This window comes from Prionailurus viverrinus, chromosome D3 (assembly GCF_022837055.1).
Source record: "Prionailurus viverrinus isolate Anna chromosome D3, UM_Priviv_1.0, whole genome shotgun sequence".
Lineage (NCBI taxonomy): Eukaryota > Metazoa > Chordata > Mammalia > Carnivora > Felidae > Prionailurus > Prionailurus viverrinus.
In genome coordinates this window covers 93090854-93114827 of record NC_062572.1, presented here as the reverse complement: position 1 = coordinate 93114827, position 23974 = coordinate 93090854, and the positions used below count along the sequence as shown (strand labels likewise).

The 23974-nt window shown below is 48.0% G+C and overlaps 1 protein-coding gene across 5 annotated transcripts in view; it reads left to right on the top strand.

The window, feature by feature from the left end:
• Window positions 1–23974, top strand: part of ZNF516 (zinc finger protein 516) — a 129367-nt gene that overhangs the window by 5765 nt on the left and 99628 nt on the right. The window contains exon 2 of one of the 5 annotated variants that reach the window (XM_047827996.1): window positions 12596–12699. The exons of the other annotated variants lie outside the window; for them this stretch is intronic. The gene's annotated coding sequence lies outside the window, so the exon portion shown is untranslated. The remainder of the gene's footprint in view (window positions 1–12595; window positions 12700–23974) is intronic. 5 annotated transcript variants of the gene reach the window in all.

Here is a 23974-nt window from a genome sequence, read left to right as displayed (position 1 = left end):
AGAGAGGTTTTTGAAAGCTGGTCCATGCTAAACAGCGTGTTGTTTCCATTACCATAAATTGAACTTTACCTTCCTTGCTCCTGTGTGGGTAATGTCTGAGTGTTCATAGGTGGAGCGTTTGATGTGAAAGTTGTTGCGCCACAGTTACGTGAGAAAGCAAAGAGACTTCGTTAGAGACTGCTTCAGAACGCGGTATACTGTAACAGATGGTTTTCAGTCTTACCAAATAGGGAAAAGGGCTAATGTGACCTAGGAAGTTAAGTAGAATTTAGTCCTGGATTGTTCTTAAAACAGCAGCGCTCCGTTTAATGGGTGGTTGTGGATTTTTATGCGTTCATTTTCCAGGATACGTATGGGTCTTACTTGTAATCTGCCAGAAGGAATCTTTTAAACAGGCTCTTTGTGGGAGTGGCTGTAAGTCTGACTGAAGGTTGTGTGTAGAGTTTCAAGTGCATTATACCTTAATGTGGTAGGGATAGGAAACTAGAGTACGAGCTGGTTACTTTCACCGGGAAGGAGCTTGTCCAAAGGCGTGCACTTTCCTCTGACACCGTGCTTGTTTTAAATGCTTGAGACGTTACGCTATTTTGGGTTTTGTTCCATTTTCAACCTTGGAGAACAGGGCAAGTGTTAACTATATAATTAAAAGTGGTATTTTGTCTGTAACTAGATCGCTACCTGAATAAAGCATCAGGATTAAAGGTATAGGAAACAAGACTTTTTCGTCGGTGTCTGAAGACCATATTTAGCTGGAGACATCCGAACTTTCTCAAGGGCACAGATTAAAGCAGAAGTAAGAGAAATAATGGAGGGAAGCAAAAGAAAGTTACATTTATTTGATTACATATCTGCATTATAAATATTTGAACGTAGAAGTAACATTCCTTCTTCAAAAGCAGACATCTTACTTGCTGTAAATGTTTATACGTTTTAGTGCTTGGATAGAGCCGTTCTGTTCTGTCATAATCAAGCAGTTTTTTCAGAAATGCATCTCTCAGCTGCCCCTCCCCTCCCCCTCAAAAGTTCCAGGGGCTGTGGGAAAAGTTGAATTAGCTCGCATGTTACCGACTGTAGCCCAGAGAAAGCTGGGGGCCTGGCAGCACACGTGCAGAGCTGAGGGTGTGCTGTCCGACACTCACGCTCCTGCCTTGTACTTGAACCCACTGCTGAACTAGCACCCAGCACTTAGACCTTCTGTGGATTGCTTACCACTTGGCACCTTTGACCCTTGTTTCCGGAATTAGTCATGTCTACACATGACGAGTAACTGGGTTACTGTCTTGGGCTCCCAGACTGTTACTCTGTTGATAGGAAACTACATGTCTTTGGGTTTGCATTTTTCAGGTGACTTGGAGAGTCAGGAGGTGGGCGGCTCTGAGGTCTGATGAGGTGCTGGTTGGACTACGTCTCCAAGTATGTTATGGAGATGGGTAGCAGGATGGAGCTTCTGGAAGGCAGGTGTAAATGTAGACGGCAGATAGGTATCCATGGGCTGCCACTCAGTTTGCCCAGGAATTAGGGTAGCAGCAATTATCCGACTCGTGATGTGTGTTTGGCTTGGTGCTAACTGGAGGCATGAGCTAACTGACTGGTGTGACCGTGACCCTCTTCTCCCTCCTGTCCTGTCCTCCCTCCGGGGCTGTCCGGCCGTTGGCCAACGGCCAACAGTGTGTTGGCAGCAGCCTGTTAAGGGTCTGAATGTGTCTCCGGGAGAGTGACAGCGGTTTTCAGATTCAAGCCTTCGCCTTGGTTCTCACCAGTACCAGAAACATGTGAGTTTGGGGTGGGAGAGGTAGGACATTTCTCGTTGATGGAGGGGCGACCTCTGCCCCCGAGTGGGTTGAGAACTCCCCAACCTTTCTTACCAGAGTAGAGAGCCTGAGTCATGGGGGGAGGGGCATCCTCTCTATCCTTGGACTCTGGCCGTGACTGTCTTACAGTTTTCAGGAGTATTGGTGAATTTCAGGAAATTGGTGAAACCCATTTTAAGGAAGGAAGCACATCAAATGTTTATTTGTGAAGAATTTATTGATAAAATTAACCTTATGGGAAGAATAAAGAAAAACTTCCACTATGAATTTAAAATGTCTCCTCCAGGGCTTTAAAATGCATGTTTATTTTAGAATTAATTTTCTTCGAAAGAGGACGGTTTTAGGGGTTATGACTTTAATAGCCATGGGCGTTGCTTGTGTTTGAAATTTATACTGCCCACTAAGGTATATTAAGGATATCTTAGATGGACTGGTAAAAATTAGCAGTTGCAACTAATGCCCTTGCATCTTGCTACACGGGATTGGAACAGCTGAAGCTTTTCTTTCCAAAGCTAGAGCTGGCTGTCATATTTATGTCCAGAATGAGATGTTTTCCAGCAGCGTCCATTCGAATTGTAAAGAAGTGTAATTTTGTGGCTCTCGGCCTTCCTTAAAAGTAGTTCTCCAAAAAGATCTGGCATTTATTCTTCATTTCCAGCGGTAGTGAAAATTACAAAGCAGGAGTAATTAGAAATGTGACTATTTTGAGAATGTCACCATGTAAATATATATAAAGTAATGAACAAACCACCACACAGGAGACTAGAAAAAAATAAATCATTTAGAAACGACATTGGGTTTAGATACACGTTACTGTTTATTTCAAATAGGAGTTCATTCTGGTAGATTTTCTGTGTGTGTGTGTGTGTGTGTGTGTGTGTGTGTGTGTGTATTTGGTCAGGAATTTAATCAAGTTGTTTTGTTCTTGAAATTTCAGGGATAGGGATTCTGTGTGGTTGTGAAGTTCGGACAGTTTCTGAGTGGAGTGCTGAACGCAGGTTGAGGTATTAATGTATTTTGTTTTCAAGACAAAATTCATCTGGTGTGTTATTCCTTGAAAAGCAGGTAGTCTGGTCTCTTGCAGATCTGGCGCCCCGGGGAATTGCTGATGTCAGCTCGGCCTTTGGATACAGCTGTCCTGTTATTTTCTTGCTCATTTAAGGGATGGTGAGTGGAGGCTAACATGTGGTGTTAGCTTTCAGGACATAGTTAAAGAGAGACTCTTAAAAATTGGGGTTCTGTGTTAAAACTCTGTAGTTTTTTTCCCCCCCAAATGGCTAAGAATTAAAATAGAATTTTCACATTATTTAGTAACACTTGGAAAACCCTGTCTTCAGCTCTCCCCGTAGTAAAGTAAAGGATATTTGTTTAGGAATTTTTCCCTTTGTTTTCCAGAAAAGGGCAACATGTGTCGGTCTTTGCCATATGGCACTATTTAACCTGTATTGCCTGAGCTGACTTGGCACTGTGTTAGGCATTGATTTATTTCGGCATTCGAGAATGTTCTTTGAAATTTAGTACAGGGAAGGATGCATCGAAAACGGTGTGGACCGGCAGCTCGTGGCTTTATTAGCTTCTTGTTCGACTGATGTTTAAGGGGAGGAAAGCAAGTGTCACTTGTTTCTTTCCTGCAATAATTTTTGTAGGAAATAGTTTGATATTAAATGTTGGCTGTGTTAATTCAGGGAAATACAGAGCCCCTTGGGAGTAGTTAAAACTTGTATCGGTTGCAGATAGGCTGAGGGTTGATGTGGGGAGAGGGACACTCACTCTTTCGTTCCTGATTATTCCAGTGATTTAGGCGAGACCTAAAGAAATATGTGTTTCTTCTTTTCCCCTTAGAGACTTGGTTATTTTTTTTTTTTCCTAAGGGATGGTGGCATCAGCGAACAGATGGACGATCCTGTTTTCATAGTTTAAACTTTTGTGGCGCTGCTCTGGAATTTTCTGGAGGCAGCCTGGTGATGCTTTCACTTCGTGATTTGTTTTGTTTACACACACTGCTCTTGGCTTTTTGGGTAGTCTTAGGTTTTTCACGCACCAGAGCGGGTTGTGATGCGACATCTCCGGAGTCGGGCGCGCCCCCGAAGATCGTGCCTCCGTGTTGAACATCTTTGTTCGGCTCTGGTGTGGCCACCGGACCTACTGTGTCTCCAGGTGCCTCTCTCGTTGAATCTGTCTCATTAGCCTTAATCATACCGTTCTTCCTGTTTTCAGGGGAGAAGTAAACACATTTACCCTCCTTCATGTGTGTGCCGTCAGAGCAGGGCGTTTGCGGACAGAAAGGTGGGCCTGGGTGTCGCCTCCCGGCGTTTCCGCGACGTGAACGAGCGCCACAGTCAGTGCTGCATAATTTATATTGACGTTATCAGTGACACGGAGAGAACATTTTTATGCAAGTTTGAGAAAATATCATCATTCACACTGATAATCATGTTCCCACCAGATTTAGATTCATCACGCCAGAGCTTTTCATGTCTTTAGCGTGACCATTAGCATAATGACGATAATTTGTCCCTTTGAGTAACGCCGGGCGTAATTTACATTAGTGTTACTGTGACGAGTGAGCACGGCCCAGGTGTTCAAGTGGCCTCCCGATTTCAAAAATGGCTTTTTACTTTTTAAAAGTGAGAGGCGGGGGGTGGGGGGGGTGGGGGGGGATGGTCTTGTTCCTAAAGCCAACTTAAAAAACATGACCGGTACTAAATAAGTGAATTCCTGGCGTAAAAGTACTTGCCATAGCAACGTAAACTTGGGGACAATTCTGTAGAGTCATGGGATTAGTGGTTTAGTGGTAGGATTAAAATTGGCCTCAGTAAATTACCCTGGTGACAGAAAAGCAGAATCTGTTAATGGTTTTACAGGAAGATTGGCCCTTCAGTTGTGCTGCAGATTGATGAGAGATTACGGGCTGCTTACATTCTGAACTTTGGAAAGGAAGGTTAATTTTTCTAATAGCTATGCATTTGTAAGCATCGGCAGGAATCGGTTCAAGAAGGGAGTTGGTGCCGTTAGAATCTGGGATTTTACGTGCCCGTGGGAGCGGATTTACAGGCCGCGTTTGTTGTTTGGCTACAAACCGGCGGCCGTTGACGTAGGTTTTCCAACTGTCCGTGGAGACGCTAGACCAGACTGGAGAGTGCGTTAGGTCTGCTGGGCCCCAGAGGCACTTTTTAGACGCTCTCAGGATGGCAGTTTACTAACCTGCCCCTTCGTGGCTGGGGCACAGCGAAATGTGGCTCCTTACTGCAGAGTGTGGTTCTCCTGTCGGTTCGGAGTGGGCCATCGATGCTGTAGAATGACCATGCAGGAAAACGGGCACTTTCCTAACTCTTTACCTTTCTTCGTAAGTTCACGTTATTTCTGTGTGCACTTGTTGTAGAAGGCTCGTAGCGAGAGTTGCAGATGTGTTAACAGCCCCCGAGAAACCTAAACGTGGCTTTGGGTGAACCTCGACATTTTCCAGGAACTGAAAGGCAGAAGGACTTAGTGATGCGGCCAAGGCCACAGCGATAGAGCAGAGCCCCAGGGGGTTCCTGGGTTCCCGGTTCCCAATACCTGCTAGATGCACACGGCGAGGGGAGGCGAGAGTCCCCTTCCCAGATGAGCTTGGCGAGAGCCCATCTGGCAGTGCTGCGTGTTGAGGACTGCACTTGCTGTGGTGTGCTGCCCCGTTTCCCTGTCACCTTCTGATGCCCAGCTCTAGCTCCAGAGAGAAGAAAAAAACGCTGACCCCATGTTTGCATCTCTCCATGGGAATATCGTGTTCGTGTGGGAACCGGACGGGTCGTCCCATGCCAAGGTCCCTGTAGCATCGCAGGGCCCAGGCGAGGAGGGAAGCCCAGATCGCCAAAGACCCAGCAGCTGTTTGCACAGATTTCCAGCTCAGCACGGCGCCGGGATGTTGATTTTCTTGGGAAACCCGACGATGGCACCAATACTAACATCCTGTTTTACAAGACAGTAACCACAGAGAGCAAACGACCAGCATGGGTAGAAAGACCTGAAAGAAAAAGAAAAAAAAAAAAAAGCCACCAAACTGTCAGGGGAAGGGATCAGAGAAGACAGGTGATGGTTGTGATAGACCGCCAGGTTCTCGTGGGCTGTCCTGTCCTAATCTGCCGCAGACGGTGGGGTGCAAGAGTGTCGGCGGCCAGTGGGCATCTGCGTGGTGGGTGCTCTGAGGGATGGGGCAGAGGACCGCAGATGTCCAGAAGGGGAGCCGTTAGCTGGAACAGGGTAGAGAGCCGTGGGCACCTTTCTTTCAGCGTATCCTTGCTGCGTGTGGACAACACGGTGACCACGGGCGAGGAAGTTGGGTGCAGGCAGGCCCAATCCAGCGAGTCTCCGATGGCAGTTCAGACGTGAGGCCACACACAGCAGCCCACTGCGCTGGCTGGTTGGTGGCTGGCCCGCTCCCGGTGCGTGCATGGACTCTGGCAGACCTCCACCCTCTCCGCCTGCCTTGGTAAAATTGTGGAGCTGGGCCGGGACCCAGGGAATTTTGCTTCTTGGTGCACGAGCTGTGTAGAAAGCCCGCCTACCTCCTTTGCATTCTCCAGGTGAGCAAACAGGGCTGACCTTGTTTTGGCTTAAGAATCGGTAAGTTAATTGGGGCGCCTGGGTGGCGCAGTCGGTTAAGCGTCCGACTTCAGCCAGGTCACCATCTCCGGTCCGTGAGTTCGAGCCCCGCGTCGGGCTCTGGGCTGATGGCTCAGAGCCTGGAGCCTGTTTCCGATTCTGTGTCTCCCTCTCTCTCTGCCCCTCCCCCGTTCATGCTCTGTCTCTCTCTGTCCCAAAAATAAAAAAACATTGAAAAAAAAAAAAGAATCGGTAAGTTAAGACCCAAATTTAGAATTGGTTTTCCTTTTCTGAAGAAGAGAGGACTGAATACTTGTTCGTTATTTACCAAAAAGTATATCCTAGGTAGTTTTCTGCTTTTCTAGAAATTAAAAAAAAATTTTTTTTGTATTACCACCAGCGTAAACTTAGAATTGCAGAGATTTTTTTCATCGGTGTTACAGTTTATGGACATCATCCTGTACGCCCTTGGGTGAGAATTTTTGCAGGCTTCTTTGAGTATCTGGTAATTGAAATCTTGTTATTTGTGTGTGGGTAGTGAGAGTTTCCTGGTTTATACCCATCGCCTTCCATAACAAGATGAGATGCACCTGACATCACACATTAACTATATAGTGACACACTGGGGCGCCTGAGTGGCTCAGTTGATTGAGCGTCTGACTCTTGATTTCAGCTCAAATCACTGTCCTGAGATCGAGCCCTGCATCGGGCTCTACGCCCAGTGTGGAGCCTGCTTGAGATTCTCTCTGTCTCTGCCCCTCTCCCCTTCTCTCTCTCAAGAACAAAACGGATATATATATATATATATATATATATATATATACACACACACATATACACACACACACACATATATACATATACACACATATGTATATACACATATACATACACACACGTATATATACACACACATATATGTATATATACAGACACATATATGTACACACACATATATATACACGTGTATATATATACACACATATACGTATACACATATGTATATACATATATACATATACACACGTATATATACATACACACACGTATATATACACACACATATATGTATATATACAGACACATATATATGTACACACACATATATATACACGTGTATATATACATACACACACACACACACACACACACATAGGGAAACATTAATAAAAATCAAGAACAAGGAAATGATAGACCTCTACGAGGAGAAAATAAGATTACATATCCAGATCACAGTGGTCCTTCTTCCAGTGGGTATACTAGAACCAAAAATATGGAATCGGAGCTTTCTGGTGACTCAAATGAGGAGTGAAGCCTGCTGCTTCTATGTTGAATTGAAAGCCAGGACAAGACTCACCAGTTCTTGGGTGAAAGGAAAGCCTTTTTTAGTGCTAACACTAGAGGAAACTTTTTTTTAAAAATTTTTTCAATATATGAAATGTATTGTCAAATTGGTTTCCATACAACACCCAGTGCTCATCCCGACAGGTGCCCTCCTCAATACCCATCACCCACCCTCCCCTCCCTCCCACCCCCCATCAACCCTCAGTTTGTTCTCAGTTTTTAAGAGTCTCTTATGCTTTGGCTCTCTCCCACTCTAACCTTTTTTTTTTTTCCCTTCCCCTCCCCCATGGGTTTCTGTTAAGTTTCTCAGGATCTACATAAGAGTGAAAACATATGGTATCTGTCTTTCTCTGTATGGCTTGTTTCACTTAGCATCACACTTTCCAGTTCCATCCACGTTGCTACAAAGGGCCATATTTTGTTCTTTCTAGCCATGTAGTACTCCATTGTGTATATAAACCACAATTTCTTTATCCATTCATCAGTTGATGGACATTTAGGCTCTTTCCATAATTTGGCTATTGTTGAGAGTGCTGCTATAAACATTGGGGTACAGGTGCCCCTGCGCATCAGTACTCCTGTATCCCTTGGGTCAATTCCTAGCAGTGCTATTGCTGGGTCATAGGGTAGGTCTATTTTTAATTTTCTGAGGAACCTCCACACTGTTTTCCAGAGTGGCTGCATCACTAGAGGAAACTTTTTTTTTTTTTTTAATTTTTTTTTTCAACGTTCTTTATTTATTTTTGGGACAGAGAGAGACAGAGCATGAACGGGGGAGGGGCAGAGAGAGGGGGAGACACAGAATCGGAAACAGGCTCCAGGCTCCGAGCCATCAGCCCAGAGCCCGACGCGGGGCTCGAACTCGCGGACCGCGAGATCGTGACCTGGCTGAAGTCGGACGCTTAACCGACTGCGCCACCCAGGCGCCCCACTAGAGGAAACTTTTGACGTCGAGTCTGCTGTCTGCGTTTTTTTCATATAGAGCACGTGTTCAGTGGCACTCTTATGGCCAATGCGTAGTGACCTTGGAAAGGTTGTTGTTGAAGCGACTGTGGTACGGAGGACCAGCCGCGTAGTAACAAAGTGTGAAACACCGAGAACGCGTTTTTGGATCATCGTGAAAATAGGACCCAAGTTCCTGAGCATTGCGGTTTCCCGTTATATTAGAAGTTTAATTTTTATTACTGATGTTTTATTATAGACTTGAATCAAATTTGGTGAATGTCTGAATAAGCAGCCCCCCAAATCAGTAGCTCCTAGGTGCTCTGTGAAGGCTCATTCGATCATACACCCACGGGGAGCAAGGCACTGACCCACATTCTTTATGGGTACTGTATTCATAACACTTAGGAGCTAGGGGGTCCCTTTAGCCCCCCGTTCTCCCAGGAGCGTGTTGAGACCCACACGGTTAGGTAACTTTGTCAAAGCCCTGTGGCTGGACTGTCTCAGGAGGCCATGTTTTGGGCAGTCACCTTGAATATGACCTTCCTCATGCTTGTGAAGCTTGTGGAATTTGTCTGAATCTTGGTCTGAGCCTTCTGGAATTGTATCACTTTAGAGATCGCATCATGGGGGCCAGTCCCCCCGCCTTTGGTTCCCTCACCTCCTAGACGGCTGGGGTTACCCGAAGACCACCGCAGAGGAGCTGGGAGCCAATGCCTAGGGGGCCATGAATGGGGACCAGCTGCCCGAACCTTTGGGGACTCAGAACAGGGCAGAATCAGTACGTGGTCGTGTCTGCTCTGCTTTGAGTAATCCGTCAAGAAGGAGAAATTTGGAGGGTGGTCTGAGGGTTTGGAGCAGGGAAGCTCCTGCATCAGTGTCGGGTGGTTCCAGCCCCGCCCTTCCGAGCTTCAGAGACTCGGGGGTCTGTAGTCACAAGAGTCCCCGGGCGGGGGCCGGCAGACTTTTTCTGTAAAGGGCCAGATATTAAATATTTTGGGCTTTGTGGGCCAGCCCTCCTCTGTCACAGCTGCTGTGCCTTGTAGAGCAGAAACAGCCGTAGACAGTAAGTCAGCAAATACAGAAGCTTTATTTATGGACACTGAAACTTGAAATTCATATGATTTTATGTGTCACAAAATGTTCTTCTGTTTTTTTCCCCCAACCACTGAACAGTGTAAAACAAATGCTAAGCTCAGAAGCCATACAAAACCAGGTCGGGGGGCCCCGGACTTGGCCCACGGGCTGCGGTTTTGGCTGACCCGGCTAGGGTAGTGCTGCCTGATAGATATAATGCCTCTGTGATTTTAGGTTTGCTAGTAACCCCACGAAAAGGGTTAAAGGAATGGTTAAAATAATGCTCATTATGTCTTATTTAACCCAGTCTGTACGAAGTGTTACTTGAATGTGTAAACGACACACAAATTACTACTGAGATATCTTTTGTTCTTTGTTTTTACACTAAGTCTTTGAAACCTGGCATGTATTGACCACTCCCAGTTCCCCCCCCACTCCCCGTCTGGCTACCATACAGGATGGTGTAGCGGTCGGGGGTTGAGATGAAACGCCCCACCCTAAACCAAGGCTGGCCTTGGAGGTGAGTCAGAAATCTTCACTCCGAAAGTTCAGCTGGTTTTCGACAAGGACACGAAGGGAGGACGCTTTGGAAATCTCTCGCTTGAACCCTAGCAGTTTAATTAAAGGCAGAAAGGTTCTTTGTCTGGGGGGGGGGGGGGGCGGGCGGGGCGCTGGGTGCTGAGGGGTTCGTCCCTGGGGAGGCAGCACGGTTGGCCAGGAGGCTGGGACCTGACCTCGCAGAGGGTCCCTCTGTCAGTCCCTGGTACTTGACCACGCATGCTCTTGGAACAGAGGCCTCCTGGGGGTCTCCCTGCCTCAGCCCCCCACTCGGATCTGTTAGTTCTGGCGTCACAGTGGCCTAGAAAGGAGCTTCGGTGTGGTGCGACGTAGCTGTGACTCCAGCATCCAGGACGTGTGGCCGGTTTCGGAGCCTGTGTATGCCTTTACTCCTTCATCTGTGTGATGGGACGAGGGCCAGCTCAGGGGGCTGCGCAGCGCACGGCAGCTTTGACACAAAGGGAGCTGGAACCCTTTGCAACTAAGCAGCTGCAAAGCAGACTAGCAGATAAAGAGGCTACTCACCCTGAGACTTTCAGAAGACACGGAACATCGTGATGGTTTGAGTTCATTTTCTGTCTCGTCTCGTGGTGGTTTTACATCCAGCCTATAAGCTGTACGAACTATTTGGTTATTCCTACTTTTTGTATGTTAAAAAAAAAATCATCTTTTTTTTAATTTTAGAGAAGAGATGAGAATTGTCTTAATTAAGTAGATGTTATTCGTAGCGCGCAGTAAGATTTAAACCCGTTTTATCACAGTTTGCCACGTTTTACTTCTGTTAACCTCACAATCTAAAAATCGAATTTACAAAATGTGGAATCTGTTCACGGCTTGGGCTGAAGACGTGTCTGGCGTGAAAACCCCAGGCGGGCCTAATTCATTATTTTGTAACTCATTGCTTGTGAGGGTAGAACATCACCAAAATGTGGTTTCTGTGGAGGGACAGAATATTTTACTCACATGATGGTTCTGCAGACCCTCCTAAGCGTCGTTCCGGGAGGAGCCCGGGCCGACCTCCCTTCTCCCAGGGCCGCGACCCAGTCGGAGCTGAGCGCCGTCAGCTTGCGAAAGTGCTTACGTTGTGGTTTTCACCTCGGAGAGCCTCGCGGAAAGGCAACTCTCTTTTTCTTTGGAATGGATCTGGAACAAATGTATTTGATATAAGTGAATAGGTCGTTTAAATATACTAATATTAAGAAAAAAATTTTTTTAAGGTTTATTCATTTTTGAGACAGAGCGCAGGGGAGGGGCAGAGAGAGAGGGAGACTCAGGACCTGAGGCAGGCTCCTTGGACGCGGGGCCCGAACCCACGAACCGTGAGATCGTGACCGGAGCCGTAGTTGGCCGGTGAACCAGCTGAACCACCCAGGTGCCCCAATATGCTAACATTAATCATAAAAATGAGTATTTTCCCCTAAAAGGGTAACAAGAATGGTTCGGAAAAGCTGTTTCTCGGATGGAGGAACAGAGTCCTTGACTCAGAGCAAACCAGTCTCCTTTAAGAGGATGCTTCTGTTTAAGGAGATGCGGGCAAGAAGCTGTATGATGGGTTTTCGGTCCATCATTCCAACAGAATTTTTTACGATTCGTATATCATTCCCGCGCTGGTAGGAACTCTGGTGAGTGCACGCAGGAATATAAAAGGGTCCAGCCCTCAGGGACTTTACAACAGGCCATTCCGTGAGGGTTTGCCGAGTGTTCCTGGGGGTGGCGGGGTGGGGGGTGGGGAGGCAGGGGGCTTGCAAGTATGAAGCCACAGGAGGATCGCGTTGCGTTGGTATATTTATTATGTGTCGCATGTCGGCACACAATCGTGCCTTGTTTGGAGGAGACCGAGCTGAGCTGGCGTTTATCCCCGGGTGTCCTAACATGGCTGCGCGGTCTGCTTATTCAGTTTCGTCACATTGTCAAGGTGAGGCCTGGTGGAATTGCTCCGTCATCCTGGGGCTGGTCCTGCTCTTTGTGGCTTACCTCTTATTCCCGCCGGTAAATCCAGACCCTCGGGACAGCACGTTTATTATTTTGACTGAGGGTCAAGTTCCATTTCTCGTTCCATCCATTACAACGATGCTTTTGCGAGTTCAGTGTTGTGGAAACACACCCGGATTTCGTTTACTGCCTTGCGTGTGCATAGCGGTATCAGTGTTAAGAAAACTTAATACTTAAAAAAAAAAAAAAAAAAAAAGATTGACTCAGCATTCAGGTGGGAATAGCCAAGTCCCAAGTCTGCGTTGTTCAGCTGGGATAACAAGTGCCATTTGTCTTTTTCTCTGTTGCAGTGGCTCAGCAGAAGAGGGCCTCGGGCGTGTGCAAATTTAGGCAAAAGGGTATGTCTGCCTAAAGGAGCGATGTGAGCCTTCGGTGTGAGGATCGCCATTTGCTGGTGTGCGGACCTAAAATTCTTTTAAGAGGTTTTCAGATCCGCCTGCGACTCAGTCAGTTGGGTTTTATAAGCGGGGCCTTATCTTAAAAACGATTAAAGCCTCCATAGCTGGTCAGCCCCTCTTGGTCATGCGTCTGGGGGGCTCAAGGGCCTGGGCAGTTTCTACGCAGACATGTGAAATTTCTGGGTGTTCACTTGCCTTAGGATCGGCTGGTCAGATGGGACCTGAGTCTCGCAGTAGCGTTCTGATTAAAACACCCCTTTCTCAGATGAACCGTGACTGGTTTGGTGGGGGGGGTTAGTGGACATGAGGCAGAGAACTGTAGACTTCCATGGGATCACTGAGGGCACGGCTTCTTTTCTATTCATTTGGAAGTGGCTTTGTTTAATTGAGTTGAAGAAGCCTGAGATTGGAGCTAAGGATACGGGGTCCATCCTCTCAGTGGTCGGGAGCTGTAGGGGCTGAGAGCAGGCGCGGTGCCTTTCCAGTAACCCTGCGGTGTGTCGATTCCGGTTCTGTTGGAGAAATCCCTTGGCTGGCGGTTCCCTGATCTAAATGTCATTATTCCATGGAATTAATATGAAGCTACACATTTTAATTATTGAACCAGAATTCCATAGTGGTGACTGGAACCCCATGTCTTACGCTATTTCTCTTGCCTTAGGGGATAAAGAGAAGTGCTTTGTTTTTTAAGATATATACAGACACTTTCAAAAATAAGTTACGTGGAAGTCCACCAAGAGGGGGGCGGGGGTGGGCGGCGTAGAACTCCCAGTGGCTTCTCAAGAACGTAGTTGAGCAGTTTAGTTGGAGCCAAACACTGGGGGTAGTTTTCTCCTTGCCCAAATTAAACGATTTCTTTGAAGATAATTACACAAAATGCAGAGTTTGGAGACGACGGAGTTTTCATCTTTTTTTTTTTTTTTTTTTTTTTTTTGCCTTCAGGATATTTACAACTTAAAGAGGAAATTGCGTTTTGGGAAAAAAAGAGTATCTTAGACATTTCACAGCACGGATGTCATTTAATTGTACGCCAGCTACTATTTATCGAGCGGCTTCTATGTGCCCATCACTGCCTTCGGCGTTGAAATACATTAGCTTAATAAATGTATTAGGAGTTTTAATGCATAAACTTTAATTTAAAACATGAAAGTAGGACCATGTTATGAGTTTCTCTGCAAGTGATTTTTTTAGTAGAACCTCACAACTTCTTTTCAAGGCCCGTGTAGAGAGCAGATCTTTGCACACGTGGTACTGATTTCCAAGTGCCCAGTGCCCGGTGTGGCCCAGTTCAGACCATCAGACTGGGCTGTGAGCAGCCAGTAGGGGCAGCCGGCACCCGCCAGTTGGAAGTCTGCCTGGGCGAGCTGCCTCTCCTTATCCTGGACCATATCTCCCTGGTTGATGGACATTTGCGATGCTGCCGTCTTCCCTAGGGCGCAGCAAACCTCTCTGATACACAGTTTCTTGTACTTGTGGGAACATCTCTCTCAGGTGAGTTCCCTGGGGTGGAGTTTTGGCCAAGAAGGGGCATTTCGTTTTTCATTTTGTTTTTTTTTTTAAAGTAAGCTCTCTACCCAACATGGGGCTTGAACTCCACCCTGAGATCAAGAGTCGCACGCTCTACCGACAGAGCCAGCCAGGCGCCCCAAGAAGGAGCATTTCAATTGATAGATATTGCCAGATTTCTCAACAAAGATCTGAAAATGCCATCTTACGCCCGTTGGCAGCGGTCAGTGGGAGTGATGACTTTCTCTTGGTCAGGTCTGATGTTATCAGGCTTTGAAGTCTCGGCCAACCTGATAGGGTAAATATCTCATTGTGTTAAAAAAAAAAAATTAAGTTTGTCGAGCATTTCTTTAATGTTTACTGATCATTTTACTTCTCTTGCGAATCACCTGCTCATTTCCTGGGTCAGTTTTCCTGCCCAGTTATTCACACTTTGTTGCTTTATTAGGACAGTAGCCTTGTGCTTTGTGCGAAGTGTCTTTTTGTTTATCTCTTTTATGTCTTACGCTCTATGTGAACTCCTTTTGTTCCAGAAGCATTGAAATAGCTTGTGTCTGAGTTTCTCCAAAGACGTGTGAATTTGACTGATGTTTTTGTGTTTGAGTCGGTGGAGGATGATAACGGATCTTTTGATTTCTTACGTGATTTTGGTCTGGTTACTTTTTCTGTCGATTCCTGAGTAAATGTTGAACGTTTATATTTTACTAGAAAATCAGTCATTTCTTTCATCCATATGATCAAGCGTATTCACTCAGACTTTTGAAAAACGTTGCATGACTTTAGTTTTCGTTCTTTTGTTGGTCATTACACTGAATTTGCCCCAAATCCTGCCTTTTTTTTTTTTAAAGTAGGCCGGCTAGTCATTTAACTCCTTCACTGACGTTAACAAAGGGAGTTATTGATTTCATTTTTCAGTTTTACTGTTTTTTTCTCATTTATTGGTACTTTTAAAAATTCAAGCTTAAAAGGTTTCTCTGTTACTTAAAAAATTTTTTTTAAATGTTTATTTATTTTTGAGAGAGAGAGAGAGAGCAAGGGAGGGGCAGAGAGAGAGGGAGACACAGAAACTGAAGCAGGTTCCAGGCTCTGAGCTGTCAGCACAGAGGCTGACGCTGGGCTCGAACTCACGGACCACGACATCATGACCTGAGCCAAAGTTGGACGCTTAACCTACTGAGCCACCCAGGTGCCCCCTCTGTTACTTTTTGAATTGAGCGTTTCATGTATATATTTTCTTTATTTTTAATGACCGTGGCTAAACTTTGAGCTTTCTTTGTGTCCCATGGATTTTGACATAACATTTTCCCGAAAGGTTCCCGGTTTAAGGTCCGATTCCGCCTGCCGTGGGAGTTGTTCCGGAGACTTTAAAATTTTGCAAGTGGCTGAACTTTTCTTAGTTTTGTTTTTGCTTTTACTTGTTACCGTTTGGTGTCATCGCACCGTCTCACTATGGAGCTCGTGTGCTCTGTGCTCCTGGTTGATGAGCCTTTAGGGCCCTTCTTCCTGCTTCCTACGGACCCAGTTTGGCAAAGTGGTGAGCGTGCAGGTTGATCCTATGGCTCCGATGTGCCTTTTTTTTCCATTTCAAACTGTTATTTTTGCCTTTTTGATCCAGGTTTGAGAGAGTTTCGTCATTTCTCCCACATCTGTTTTTCTCTCTGTTGGTCTTTTCATGCATTCACTGGGATGTTTGTTTGTATATTTTATTCTGTGTTATTTGACTTAAAGGTTTTCGGACAATTACCTTCCTTGTGATCTTTTTTTTTTTTTATCCTTAATAAATACGACTTTTGTGCAGTTTAATGCCTTTTAAAACTGAACGAGGGGTGCCTGGGTGGCTCAGTCGTTTGAGCGGCCGACTTTGGCTCAGGTCACAATCTCGCGGTTTGTGAGTTCAAGTCCCGCATCGAGCTCTGTGCCGACAGCTCGGAGCCTGGAGCCCGCTTTGCAATCCGTGTCTCCCTCTCTCTCTGCCCCTCCCCTGCTCGCACTCTGTCTCTCTCAAATAGAAATAAACATAAAAAAAAATTTTAAACGGAATTAAACGTGTAATACTATTTTTATTCTCCCTGTTGCTTTTGTTTGCATTTTTTTTCTGGCGTATCTTGTCTACATGTCGAACTTCTGTATATTTCTTAATGTTCGGTGTCTTTTGTGGAGAGCAGAGAATTGGATTTCGTTTTTCATCCAGTCATGGAGTCTTCCTTAATAAATTTGTTCCATTTATACTTTTGCTCTAACAGATGTCTTCTCTCATCATTTTTACAGAAGCTTTTAGCTTCTTCGTGCTTTGCTCCCTTTTTGCATTATTTTCTGTTTATTGACATATGGATTATGTTTTGTCGTCTTTGGTTCTCGAGGTCAGGAGGAAGCCTGTAGAAAGTCCAATGTTCTTCGTTATGCTGGTGGTTATACTTACGACTTTTGCCTAAACCTGTGTTTCTCAATTTATCAAGTTCTGTAACCGTGTAATTTGACTTCCTCTTTGGGAAAGATGAAGAAATTGGTTACTTCTGTTACCTTCCTCCCCTCTCTCCACCCCTTTCCCTCTCCCCGTGTCACTGTTGCAATTGCTTTTTTGGATGTTGTTTTAGTCTACTGTTGTTCCTTTACGATCTTTACGTGATATTTTATTTCAAGAAATGTAAGAACTACATGTTTATTTTCTGTGTAGATCACAGTTATTTAGACTTGATTTTTTTTTCCCATTTAGTTTCTTTATTTTGAGAGAGAGAGCGTGCGGGGAAGGGGCAGACAGAGAGAGAAAAGAGAATCCCCAGCAAGCTCTGTGCTGTCAGCATAGAGCCTGTCCTGGGCCTCGATCCCATCAACCGTGTGATCATGACCTGAGCCGAAGTCGGATGCTCAACCGATTGAGCCACGCAGGCGCCCCCAGACTCGATTCTGTTTATACTTATGTGCTTATTGAGTGTAGTGATAATTGCCCGACTGTTTTCATTTTTACTTTTTCTGCTTCTGAGTTTTTTTGAATCCTCTTTTATTTGGCCCGCTTGCCTTTCCAAGTAGAGTGTGACGGATGCGCTGGTGAGGACACTAGGGCGCAGGCAAGGGTGCTGGACAAGGATCAAGTCCAGGAGAAGTCTGGTATTCCTGGAGCCTTGTGTAGTGCACGTGCGTGCACGCGCGTCTCTGCGCGTGTGTAAGCACGTGTGTACGTGTGTGTGCATGTGTGTAAGCACATGTGAGGGACGGCAGCTGGTGGAGGGGTGAAGTTTGAGAGGTCGTCGTGGGCAAACAGTCACGACTCTGGATCATCTGGAAGATTCCGCCTTTGGCCAAGAGGCAGTGGGACGTTCTGCCGGCTGTCACTGGGGCGGGGTGTGTTCTGCGTGACCCTCGGGCCTGCCGCAGGGGCCTCCCCAGCGGGGAGACCGAAGAAGGAGGAGGGTGTTCAGGGCAGATGACGCAGGGAGGGTGGTGCTTGGGGGCCCGTGGGGCGGCCGTGACGCTGGGGAAGGGGTCCCGCTGGAAGCCGAAGTCCTGGCCAGTTGTCAGTGCGGTCCGGGCCAGATGTGTGGGGGTGGGGGACGCCGGGTGGACCCCGGGTCTCCGCCTGGGGCTGCAGGGGCGGCGGTGCCCTCGCCGGGTAGGTGTCCGGTGGGAGGAGGCCCCGGCCAAGCTGCGGGCCGTGTAGGTGGCGAGCGCGGGGCCGGGAGCCGCTGGGCCCGGCCGAGGCTGTGCCCGGAAAGGGTCGCGGTCCCGCTTCCAAAGCCCGGCAGCGCTGACGGCTGCCCCATTGGGATCTCAGGGGAGCCCCGGTAGCCTTGGGGGGCTCCTGTCACGCTCCCGTGTGACGTGGTGAGGCCACCGAGCGGTTCCGTGCAGAGCTCAGAGGCCAGCGACGCCTGGCCTGCGCCCCCACCGCGCTGGCCGTCCAGCCGGGAAGCCTTCCAGTCTGCCCTCAACCAGGCGCTCACTGCCCTGCGGGACCGGTGAGGGCCACGGGTCACATGACCAGCCCGAGGCCACGCCTCCAGGGGCGGGCACAGGAGCGAGGCCCAGGGATAGGCCGCACTGGGGGGTTGCTGCCTGTCTTGCTAGGTGCCAGAGGCGGTCCTTGTGAGGTCCCCAGCTAGTGACAGAGGACTCCTTCCTTCTGAGTTCAGGCGGTTGAGGGTTTGGTGAATGTAAAAGTATCTGAACTGGACGTCACGTTGTGCAGACTGCTAGGTTTTTCTTTAATAAGAGTTGTTTTAAAAAAAATTTTTTTTAATGTTTATTTTTGAGAGAGAGAGAGAGAGAGAGAGAGCGAGCGAGCGCACCGGGGGGAGGGGCAGAGAGAGAGGGAGACACAGAATCCGAAGCAGACTCCGGGCTCCGAGCTGTCAGCACAGAGCCCGACGTGGGGCTCGATCTCACACGCCACGAGATCATGACCTGAGCCGAAGTTGGATAAATAACCGACTGGGTCCCCAAGGCGCCCCAATAAGAGTTTTGAATAATACTTTTTTTCTATTTCTTATTTCTTTTATCCAGTAGGTTGGTGAGGAATAATGTAAATCATTATCTTTGATGTGGGTAGGATACAGCATGGGAAAGGTGTCTTTTAATTTATCCACTTACAGAGATACTTTTAAAAAAGAAAACCGGGAAAAGTAAGGAAAACAGAACAGATTTCCAAAATCTGGTTTATGGAGCTGTATGGAAACATTTTCAAGGGCAGGATTGGCCTTGCAGTGCGTAGGATTTATAGAAAATCAGAGGCAAGAAGTTCTTAATGTGAACTAAGTCAGAACTTGAGTGCTTTTGGCCAAGGGTGGTTGTAAAATATTTGTAGCACAAAATGAAATGGATTTAAGATTCTCAGAATAAACCAGAGAGCACAGAATGGGATTCGTATGGAATTTCCAGTCAGGAAGAGGTGGGACATTCCAAAGCTGATTTATATAAAAGGGCTCCTTGGATCCAAACGCCACAGTGTCCGTTAAACGCCGCATCGAAAGCAACTCGAACTTGGAATTTCTCAAGCAGTGAGTGCGAAAAGAGCCTCTGTGGTCAAAGCACATTTACGTGCGCTCGAGATACGTCCTTGGTGGCACTCTTCCTTATGCGTGTGGATTAGAATTGCATCCTGGAAGTTTTGTTGTGTGCCCAGCTCAGTTAAAAGAGGAGGGGCAGAGAACGCAAAGGCTCTTCTCGAAGTGGTTGGCACGGAGAACGTGGGGTGTGACAGGGCGGTGTGCAAACAGACCGTTCCAAATCTGGCGCATGAAAACTGGCTTCCTTGTCGAGGGGAAAAAAATTGTTTAAACAGTCTCTGGATTCTAGTGATGACCTCGGACACCTAGACGTCGCACCCTCATTTGCGATAATATCGTTTCAAGATGAACATAGCTCATGTAATTTTAACAACAGATTAGATACCTATAAATGTGTGTTACGATTTTTTTCTAGGACTATAATATTAAAACTTTGTAAGTGACCTTAACCATTTAAAATCTCTTTTTATTTTTATTTTGCATTTATTGTTGTGGTTAAATTATATGTAATGCAAAAGTGGGCATTTTAATGAATATTATTACTATTTTTAATATTTATTCCTTTTTTAAGAGACAGAGACAGTGTGAGCAGGGAAAGGACAGAGAGAGAGGGAGACACTGAATCCGAGGCAGGCTCCAGGCTCCGAGCCGCGTGGGGCTCGAACTCACGAACCGTGAGATCATGAACGCTTAACCGACTGAGCCACCCAGGCGCCCTGATGATTATTAAGTGTACGATCCAATGCCTGTATAGGTTTTTTATAGTTAATGAGTATTCGTTGAGAGCAACTTAAGGCGACTGTGTCTGGTTTTCTGAGGACAGCGTGACTTAACCTGTCAGATTCCCAGAGCTTTCGAATGGAAGAAGGTAAAAATAGAAAGTGAAGTCTCTGTGCCCTCCCAACATGAAATTATATTTTTAAAAATATTAAGGTTTCTGGTCAGAGGACTAACATTACCACGATCCCTTTTATCTAAAGAGTGAATGTCCTTTCTTGGCCCAACCCGGTAATTTTATTTAATTTCTTCTTGCATTGAAAGAAAGCACTTTTACCCCAAATGCAGTAGTGGAAACTATTACTAGATTTTTGGTTATTTCAAAGTAGAAGGGAAGATGTGTAACCTAAAATCATGAGTACTTTCTTGTGACTGTCCCCTGTGTACAATACATACATTCATAGGTCTTTACTAGCACTTACTTTTAAGGAGCCCTCTAAATATAAAGATGTGATGAGTGTAGCTTTCTTAGTAATATAAAAAAACAGGGCAGCAGATCCTTAATAATAATAAGTTTGGGTGTAATTTGGGGCTGGTGACTTCACTGCTCCGCACGGTTTCCTAATTTTACGTGTTGCCGGGAGAAGGCAGAGAGACTTTCTTCCCGTTGAGGACACCCAAATTTGACTGTGCCAGTTATTTATATGCGGGCGTCCGGGGCCGCACATGCGGAAGCACGGTAGCCTCATTAAAAAAATACACACACAGCTATTCGGGAATGAAACTTTAAATGTTTTAAACGCGTTGTGGGAAGTAGGAGGCTCGAGGACCCTCCGGCCCGGATGTTCTCTTTGGACGCTTCTGCTCAGTCTTTCCCTTGGCGGGGGGTGCAGGGTCTCTCATGGCTGGAGAGACGCGGAAGTACGCAGTCCGTGTGCCCAAGATGGTTCTTTGAATTTTTTTTTTTTTTAGTTTATTTATTTTGAGAGAGAGAGAGAGAGAGAGTGTGTGTGAGCAGGGGAGGGGCAGAGAGAGAGGGAGAGAGAGAATCCCAGGCATCTGACAGCGCAGAGCCTGATGCAGGGCTTGAGATCATGACCTGAGCGGAAGCAAGTCTGATGCTTCGCCGATGGAGCCCCACAGGTGTCCCCCAGGACGGTTCTTTGAGAACCAAGCCGTAGAAGCAGCAGGGGAGGGCGGACCCACGTTTCCATTTCTTCGCCTCGAGTGAAGGTTTCTGTGACATCAGCAGCTAGCCTGGCGGCTTTTCTTACTAAGTGACCGTGGGCCTGCCCCACGTCACCCACAGCGAAGGCCTTTGCCAACCTTAATTTCGGTGTCTTTGATTTCAGATGCATGAAACACATGTCTGTGAAAGTGGGGAGACAGCTTCCCGGTTTCTCGGCCTTCGTGCTCCCTGACCCATCAGGGTGTGCTCCAGCCTCCTGGCCCTCGCGTCCCGGGGTCCCCGGATGCCTCTGCCTCCTTGTGGGTGGACGGGTGCGTGTGGGACGGGCCACCCACCTTCTGTGTGGGCCCCAAAGGGTCTGCCTGCGATCGGCCGGTCACCACTGTCCCCAAGCAGAAGCCGGGGATGTGCTGCGTGTCCTTCCTTTTGGAAAGTTCATGCATAGGGGCTTGGAGATGCGCAGATAGTGGTTGGAGGCACAACTCCCTGCCTTGCACTTACCGACGTTTTCTATCGGCTTCTCAAGAGCTGCCCTGGGAAGCTGAGAAGCGTGTACTTACTTTGCACACAGAAATGAATTTATCTGGTAACAGACGAATCAGGAGTCGAATGGACTTACAGTTTGAATGTGTCTGCAAATGCAGGAAATTACCAAACTTCTGCCTCAAAACGGAGGCTGCCCCTGCAGATTGCAAAAGGTCTTTGGGGCTCAGACTCTATAAATTGATTCGATGAGTTGTGTCCTCCTCAAGGTCACGTTTACAGGTAGTACAACCTGGGACCGGCGCCCTGGGCTGTATGCTCTTTTGTCCTGAGCCGTACTGTCACCTGCGGCCGTTGGGGAAACCCGGGCATTTCTGCCCCTGAGGTGCTTAGACTCAGCTTGGGGCCACGGAGATGGGTGGCGAGACATTTGCATGGTCACCGGACTGGGAGGTGGCCTCACATCGCTGGTTCCCTGAGGTGTGAGAAATGTCCATCCCGGCCCCAGCTTCTCAGAGACGGTCATCCACAGACCCAGAGTTGTCTCTGGCCGACGGCACATTCTGGGGCCCCGGCTCCTGGGCCGCTGTGTCGACCCTCCCTCGGGCCCTGAACCCTGCCTCTGTCCTTACCTTCCTCTCGGGAGGGCCCGCGGTCCAGGGACAGGCTTTGGGACAGGCTTTGGTGGCTGATGTCAGTGAGGGCCTTCCTCAGGCACACCTTGCTTGACTGCGTATCCCCCAGCCTGTCTCCCCGACTGCCCATGACCCCTGTCCTCCTTGTCTGCTTGGGGGGCATGGGTCCCTGCGAGGACATCTACCCAAACACAGTCTCCGATTTGGAGTCCCCTCTGCTGTCCGTGTGGCCTGCCTCTAGCCCAGCCCTCTGCCCATCCCTGGGTCTCCTGGAATACCGCGTCCAAGTGGGTTGTCTCCTCTGCCTTTCCCTGGGACTCTCATGGCTCCCGCATCTGTCCCCCGTGCGTGCTGGGCACGTGGGTGCCGCTAAACCCCCCAACAACTGTGTTCTTGTCTGGTGCCCTCCCGCCCACTCTGGGCTGATCCTCCTGGACTCCTGGCGGGGCTTTGTCGGACAAATCCTGCACTGAAGAGCGGGGCCTGCGGTGTAGACCGCACGGTTGCACGGGGCAGGCTGGGCCGGACACCCCGCGCACTGGAGGAGCTCACCGCAACCCCAGGGGTGCCGGTCTCTGGCTGAAGTGTCCCCCACCCCTGCTGTCTGCGCCTCCTGAGTCAGCCTGCAGGTGGCAGGGCAGCGGTGGGTGACAGCACACACACTCGCACAGTGTCTGGTGAGCCCGCGGGGCCCGCTTTGCCGCGGGACCCTGATCGTGACCCTGATCGTGACACAAGTGCTACTCGCGATTTGCGTCCTAAATGAGATACATCAGGCGCTCGGGTTAAATTAATACTCGTTCCTAGGGTCCTTGGGTTTTCCCAGCAGGGCTCGGATCCCAGGGCACGTGATGAAAAGTCACAAGAGGAGTCTGTCATCGGCACACACGGGCTCAGGAGAGCAAGGGCTGGGTTTTAATTTGAAGTTGGTGCCTCTGCTCTTCTAAGGTCAGAACTGGGCGGTGTGGTGATCAGAGGGGGGTGTGGGCAGAATTGGGGGGGGGTTGCATTCTTCTCTCTTCAGGACTCTCTCTAGAAGTCTCTTCCTGCTGGTCCTCCGGTGGCCTGTGCCTGCCACCCATGTTTTCCCAGCTCCGTTCCATCCTCTCTGTTCTCCAAGTTGGTGTCTGAGACCTGTGAGTGCGGAGCTCAGCTCTGCTTCTCCCCCAGAGGAAGCCTGAACAGACCCACCCACACGCCCCATAACCGTTGGAGGAGCCAAGCACTGAGACCGCCTGCTAGCCACCTCTGCGCTGTGTGACGTTAGGCCGTGCGCTTACCCTCTCTGTGCCTTCGTTTCCTTGCCTGTTACGGGGACAGAGTGACTGTAGTTACTGCACAGGGCCTGGCACATGTCAAGTGGGTGGCTACCCAAAGATGTGTTTGGAGCAGCTCCTGGCACGTGCGAGGCACTGGAAGTGTTAGCCTTTGTTTCTCGTGTGTTTGAGCGGCAGCTTCCTGGGGGCCGGGGTGGGGGGGGGTGTTCGGATGAGTGCAGGGACATTTCCGAGGCATCCACGGGGACCCTTGCATTGCTGGATTGGGGCGGCCCAGTCTCTCTGGCTGGACTGTGTACCTTCCTTCATTTGGGGACTGGTGTCTGCCCCTCACATGTTGGTCTTGTGTTTTTCTGTCTTTTTGTTTCATTTACTTATTCTTATTTTTTTAAATGTTTATTTTGAGAAAGAGTGTGAGCTGGGGAGGGGCAGAGAGAGAGAGAGAGGATCCCAAGCAGGCTCTG